General features: G+C 36.9%; 1 protein-coding gene across 3 annotated transcripts in view; it reads left to right on the forward strand.

The window, feature by feature from the left end:
* The window catches only part of SLC10A7 (solute carrier family 10 member 7), a 253,775-nt gene that overhangs the window by 105,008 nt on the left and 142,427 nt on the right, over positions 1-6,340 (forward strand). The gene's annotated exons all lie outside the window — the stretch shown is intronic.

A 6,340-nucleotide genomic window follows, 5' to 3' on the forward strand; every position in this document is an offset into this window, starting at 1 on the left:
AATTAAGACTTTATGAGGTATCTGCTCCCACATCTGATTTTTGCTTCTCTTTTTGTCCAGTCTCCACTGTTGAGTATTTTATTCATGAGTAGTACACAGAGTCTTATAGAAGCTCATGGCCAAATGTCTATGCAATTTCTCACTGCACAGGCATTTTCTCAGTAAGTCCCTAACCCAGATGAACTTGAATGCCAGCCCCTGGCAGAATTTTGAATTAAGCTAGAAGGGTTGTAAAAAAAGCCTTAGGATTAGTCCTGGGTTGCCATGTATTTCAAATGGCACCTTGGTGTCTCCTTTCTGGGGCACATGGGAATGTCTGGATCCCATGTGCAGGAGCTATAGTTAATGTTTACTTATCTAGACACGTCCTTTTACCACTGCTGTTTTTTCCTAGTGTTGGGTAAAGCCCAGTGTGAGACTTCCCAGGAGTTTGTACTTTCCCCGGGGCCAGTCCTGAGTAAGCCATTGATTAGCTCCTGGATTCTGGATATTTCTATTTCACCATCTCTTCCAAGCAAGGATATTAGCATCTGACCTCCCTATACTATTCGTCCTCAATAGCTTCCTGAATTTTCCTTCCTGCAGTTCTAGAAGTATAGCCCACTTGTTCCCTGGGCCATTAAGAGTTCCCTTGCATCACATCCTGAATTTCTCTCTGTGGTAACGATTGGTGTTTAACACTACCAGATTTAACCTTTAATCTCTAATAGAAATATATAGACTTCAGAAAATCCTGAATAATAAATTATAACTTATTAGGAGCAGAAACCTGTAGTGAAGAGAGAGGTAGGCAGAGGTATAATAATAAAAACTGAAAGCGAGAAAAGAGACAACAAAATCATTAAAAATGAGTATCTATTGATATGTCCCCATATTTAGGGATACATAGCCCTATTTACTAACATCAAGCAACCACTATATTTTATGATGGAATGTAAGGAGTTTTAGTATATAATTTTGATTGTGAGGCATCAGAAGTGATTAAATTTTGTGAGACCTATTTTATAAAAACAAGGTAGAAAATAAATAATAACGTATGTTTGAATGACTCATATTTAAAAGACATGGAATTAAATTGTCTAGGGGTGCCTGTGTGGCTCAGTCAGTTGAGCATCTGACTCTTGATTTTGGCTCAGGGCATGATCTCACGGTTATGGGAGTGAGCCCTGCATGGAGCTCTGCACTGAACTTGGAGCCTGCTTGAGATTCTCTCTCTCTCTCTCTCTCTCTCTCTCTCTCTCTCTCTCTCTGTCTCTCTCTGTCTCTCTCTCTCCCCACCCCCCCCCCCCCGCTACACCTCTCTACTGCTTGCATGCATTCTTTCTCTCTCTGTCTGTCTCAAAAAAAAAAGAGATCTTTCCTCACATTCTCACCAGCCATTGGATTTCTAAAAAAAAAAAAAATTTTTAAAGTTAAAAAAATAAATTGTCTTAAAGTTATATTAAAGGGATCTTCTTTGGCTGAGAACATCAGCTTATATAGAAAATATTCTGTAAATATGATCCAAGATACTTGAGGGTTTTTTTCTTATACATATATGCAGGGCATATATATTTTTAAGAAAGTACAGAAGCTTAAATGGTCCTTCAGAGTCCCTTCCAATTCAATCTGGTAGAGGATTTAAATATTCATTTGTTTAAAATATGTTTACTGAGTATTTACTGTGTGGCTGGAACTAATCTAAACATTAGCAATAGAGTGGTGACGAAGCAAGGCACAATCCTTGCCCAGATGGTGTTTACATCCAAATAGAGAGATGGGCAATATGTAATCACACTCTAATTAAGTGCTGTGAAGGAAATAAACAGAATGATGGTATACCAGAAATTGTTCCATTTTAGTCTAGTTCTTTTCCCAACTGCTCCCCATTTCACTCATTTCCTAAGATAATTTCTTAATCAGAAAACCTCAGGCTTTAAGTGTTTTGCTTAAGTCCTCCTTATGAAGTTGTTTAATACAGGACAAATAATTTGAGTAGATAGTCAAAAGACTTGTCTAGTGTTTACATTGGTATACATAAAACTTTAACGTAGGCCATGATTGGCAGGCTAAGTTGGAAGAGCATCATTTTAATAACAGCACAAACTTAGAAGAGATATTTGTGCACTCTACAAATAGTACCAGCCATTGCCTTTAATTTTTTACTTTCCTTTGCTCCTAAAACAGATTCTCATTGCAGAGGAGTGTAGATGCTGTGGTTTGTTTTGTTTGTTTGTTTGTTTTGTTTGTTTGTTTTTGTTTTTGTTTTTGTTTTTTTTTTTGCTGTGCAAAGTTAACATCAGTGCTTGAAAGAGACACACACAACAATGAAGAATGACAGCATAAATTGTAACTTGTTTTAAAATTACCTTTTGATACGATAGAGGAAAATACCTTTCGGAAGATCATGTGAATTATCCCTGTCTCTTTTAGGCCGAGTAATTATGTTCTATAATGCAATTTTTTGTGTGTATTGGATGGACAGAGTAAAGATGAAAGGCGACCATAGAGATAACAGCCTACTTCACAGCTGACTGAAGCAGGTGTTAGAAATGCAGATGAAGGGTGTTGACTAAAGACTGTACAAATTTGAAGTGAAAATGCCACTGGTGTGCATGCAGCGCTCTGCACACACGAAGTTTTAGTTGAATTATTCATTTTATTGTGTGAACTAGTTCAGGAGTTAGGGAAAAGGTGCTTTTTACATTTAAACTGTTTCTTTCCCCCCTTGCTTTTATCTGCACTTGGCAGGCAAAATGAACTTCGTTTTGTAAGTTTTATGCCAGCAAGTGGATGACTTACATCTCTCCATGAAAAAAAAAAAAAAAAAAAAAAAACACACCTAGGAACAGATAACTCACCAGCTTACGTGACAATATAAAGCAATCGAAACTAGAAATTATTTTCCCCCTCACTTTTTTAAAAAATGAAAGCCACTAAAGACAAATAAGTGTAAAAGTAGCTATCCAATCATCATTACCATCAACCTCACCATGAGATGTTTCTCAGATGCCTACATGGGCATCATTCTGTTCTGGATAAAAAGATTAAAAAAAAAAAAAGCCATTTCTTCTGTAATCTTATGATTAAGAATCTTGTTTTTTTTTTAAAAGGCAAAACAGATATTTTAAAATATTTAATGTATAATTTTAAAGCAGAATTACATTTTAAGGAAAATGTCATAATTCCTGGAATTATTTCTACTCTCATTTTGGTTCATTTTGCTTTTTGATCTCAAGGCCTGGCTGACCTTGCTACAGGGCACCACACTGGTACCTAAAGGTTGACACTAGTATTGAATGCCTGTTTTTGGTAAACTCAGATCATTTCAGGTTACGCAAAAAGGTTTTATATATGTCTACGGGGAAAACACACTTATTCCACATTTTAAAGGTGAAGAAAATGTAAATAAGGCATGCCTTGATTGATTGGTTGACTTATTGAGATTCAAAGTTATGGAACTGCTGAAATTTTGACTCAGTTTGTCCAAATGTGTAGACTTAAAATACCTTCTTTTGGTTCCAAAAACAAAGGGCTTCAGCCTCCAGCAGATTTGTATTGGAATCCTGTTTCTATCCCTATGAGTTGTGTGACTGTGGCAACTAAACTGACATCTTTGGACTCAGATGTCTTTAAATGTGAACTGGGGATAATAATAATACTACTTCTGGAGATTGTTATAAGATTAAATATGAGGGGCGCCTGGATGGCTCAGTTGGTTAAGCATCCAACTTCGGCTCAGGTCATGATCTCACAGTTCATGGGTTTGGACCCTGCATCGGGCTCTGTGCTGACAGCTCAGAGCCTGGAGCCTGCTTCGGATTCTGTGTCTCCTTCTCTCTCTCTGCCCCTCCCCTGCTCATGCTCTCTCTGTGTCTCAAAAATGAATAAACGTTAAATTTTTTTTTAATTTAAATATGAAACAGTGGGCCTGGCACGTCATAGGAACTCACTATGTATGTATTTCCTTTTTCATGGGAACAGTAGCTTGCCTTACAGATAGTCCTGCCTCTGCTATATTCTCATTTTAATTTTATAGAACCATTTAACAAGGTGTAGCGTGTTTAGTGTGTTTGAGGGTTGATGTAGCTTTTTTCAGATTTTAGCTAGCTTTGTAGTTAGAAATTTGGGGAATAGTTTTGAGATACGTTCCTTTTAATTAGCCAACTGATGTTTGGAGAAAAGTATTAGATTTGGAGTCAGAATATCTTTGCTTATTTTCTGACTCTACCTGTACTAATTTTAGGACTATGGGTAAGTCATCTAACCTCTTTGGCCTTTATTTTCTCACTTGTATATTGGGGAAAGTAATAATAATGCCTCACCTATTAAGTGTTACCAGAGTACTGTGAGAATTAGATGAGACAGTATGTATAAGAATGTTTGTAAAACATGAAATGTTCTTGAAAGTTAAGTAAGCTATTATCATCTGTAATTTATCATTATCAAATTTATCATTTGTGCCCTTCTTCCCATTGGAAGGCACAATTATGCTATGAAATATTAAGATTAATTGCTTATTTCCATAGTAATGGATATCACTTTTTGTGATCCCTTTCTGGTAAATTAAACCTAATAATTTGATATAATTCAGATATTAAGTTTGTATCACTATAAAAGTCTTGAACACATATAATGGTACCCCACAACACAAGATTATTCCTGCCATAGACATTTATGTCTTAAAATTTTACTTAATATATGAGTGATTGCTCTGTTTCTAGAGTTCTTGATTGGTTACCAGAGTGTGGATTAACTGAGTACAGAATAACCCTTTGGTTATTTTTATCAGTCCACAAATGTGCCCTTTTCTCCCATTAAAAAATTAAGGTATGTTTTACATATAGTAAAATTCATTCTTTTTAGTGCATAGTTCTATGAGTTTTGACAAATTCTTATGGTCATATGAGCACCACCATAATCAAGATGTAGAACATTCCATCACCCCTACAGTTTCCCTGTGCCCCTTTGGAGGCATCGCTTCTACACACCCTCCCAGCCCCTGGCAACTACTGATCTGTTTTCTGTACCCATAATTTTGACTTTTCCAGAACACTGCATAAATTGAATCATACATCATGTAGTGCTTTGAGTTTGACAAATATGGCATTTTTGTTAATGTACCATTTTTAAACACCATCTTTATTTTTTTCCTCCTTGGGAACAAACGTGTTATTGCACTTATTTCTTTAAAAGAGATTTCCAAAGTTGCCTTTTTGGAGTGTGCTTTTCATTTAGAAGAAATACTAGTTGATGTTTTTGGCTCATATTATCTATATTATCTATAGATAGGTTGACAGTGCCTAAATATTCCTGAGCCTTCACCTATACATACCCATTAAAATACTCCTCTCTGTGTGTTCCATATGCTGGGGAACAGTTGTTAAATTATCTTTCAGAATGTATGAAAACATGTTTGCCCCCAGCTTTTTAGTTCAGAGGTTTTGGGTTTGTTATTTATTTATTTTTAATAACCCAAGGCCTGTGTTATAGAGCGTATTGTGTCATTCCCCAAATTCATATGTTGAAATCCTAACCTCCAGTGTGACTGTATTAGGAGCTAGGGCCTTTAGGAAGTAAACCACAAGGGTTGGTCCCTAATCCAATAGGACTGGTGTATTCATAAGAAGAAGATGGGACACAAGGGGCGCTCACTTACTCAGAGGAAAGGCCAGTGAGGTTACAGTGAGAAGGCAGCTCTCTGCACATCTAACTAACTCTGCTTGCACCCTGGTACCAGCCTTCCAGCCTCAAGTGTGCAGGAAATCAATTTCTGTTGTTTAAGCTACCTAGTCTATGGTATTTTGTTCTGGCAGCCTAAGCAAACTAACACACCCTGAATGTGAGAATGTATAGTGGCCCTGCGAATTTCCACCTAGCTGCAGAATTACACACAGTATTGCCATAATGTACTAAAATTTCTAGGAGACTCTTAAGTTTTGAGCTATGAAGAGGACGATAGAAATTGATAGCATTAAACCGGGCATCATCCTAGTCAGACTCAAAGTGGTACTCAACATGGTGAAGGGATTAATAGATGATAAGAAAGCTGATATTCCCACGAAGTGAGAACTATAGGATGCTTCAGAGGAAAAAAAAAAAAAGACTTGAAATCTCCCATCCACTAGTATGCATCGGTCAACTTTAAGCAAGAAGATGGGAAGTAGACAATTGCTGATTTTGGTTCTGATGTTCAACAAAGTAATGAATTTCTAGACTCTTTCCATCTCTCTGCTCTGCTCTACTTAGCTGTTGCTCTTTTACTCGCATGCTTTGTTGTCTTGTGGTAGCAAGATGGCTGCTGTAGCCTCAGGCATCGTGTCCTTTTTCAAGGTATGATGGAAGGGAAAAGGCATTGCTA

The sequence above is a fragment of the Puma concolor genome, chromosome B1, assembly GCF_028749965.1.
Source record: "Puma concolor isolate L17-30 chromosome B1, mPumCon1.1.hap2, whole genome shotgun sequence".
Lineage (NCBI taxonomy): Eukaryota > Metazoa > Chordata > Mammalia > Carnivora > Felidae > Puma > Puma concolor.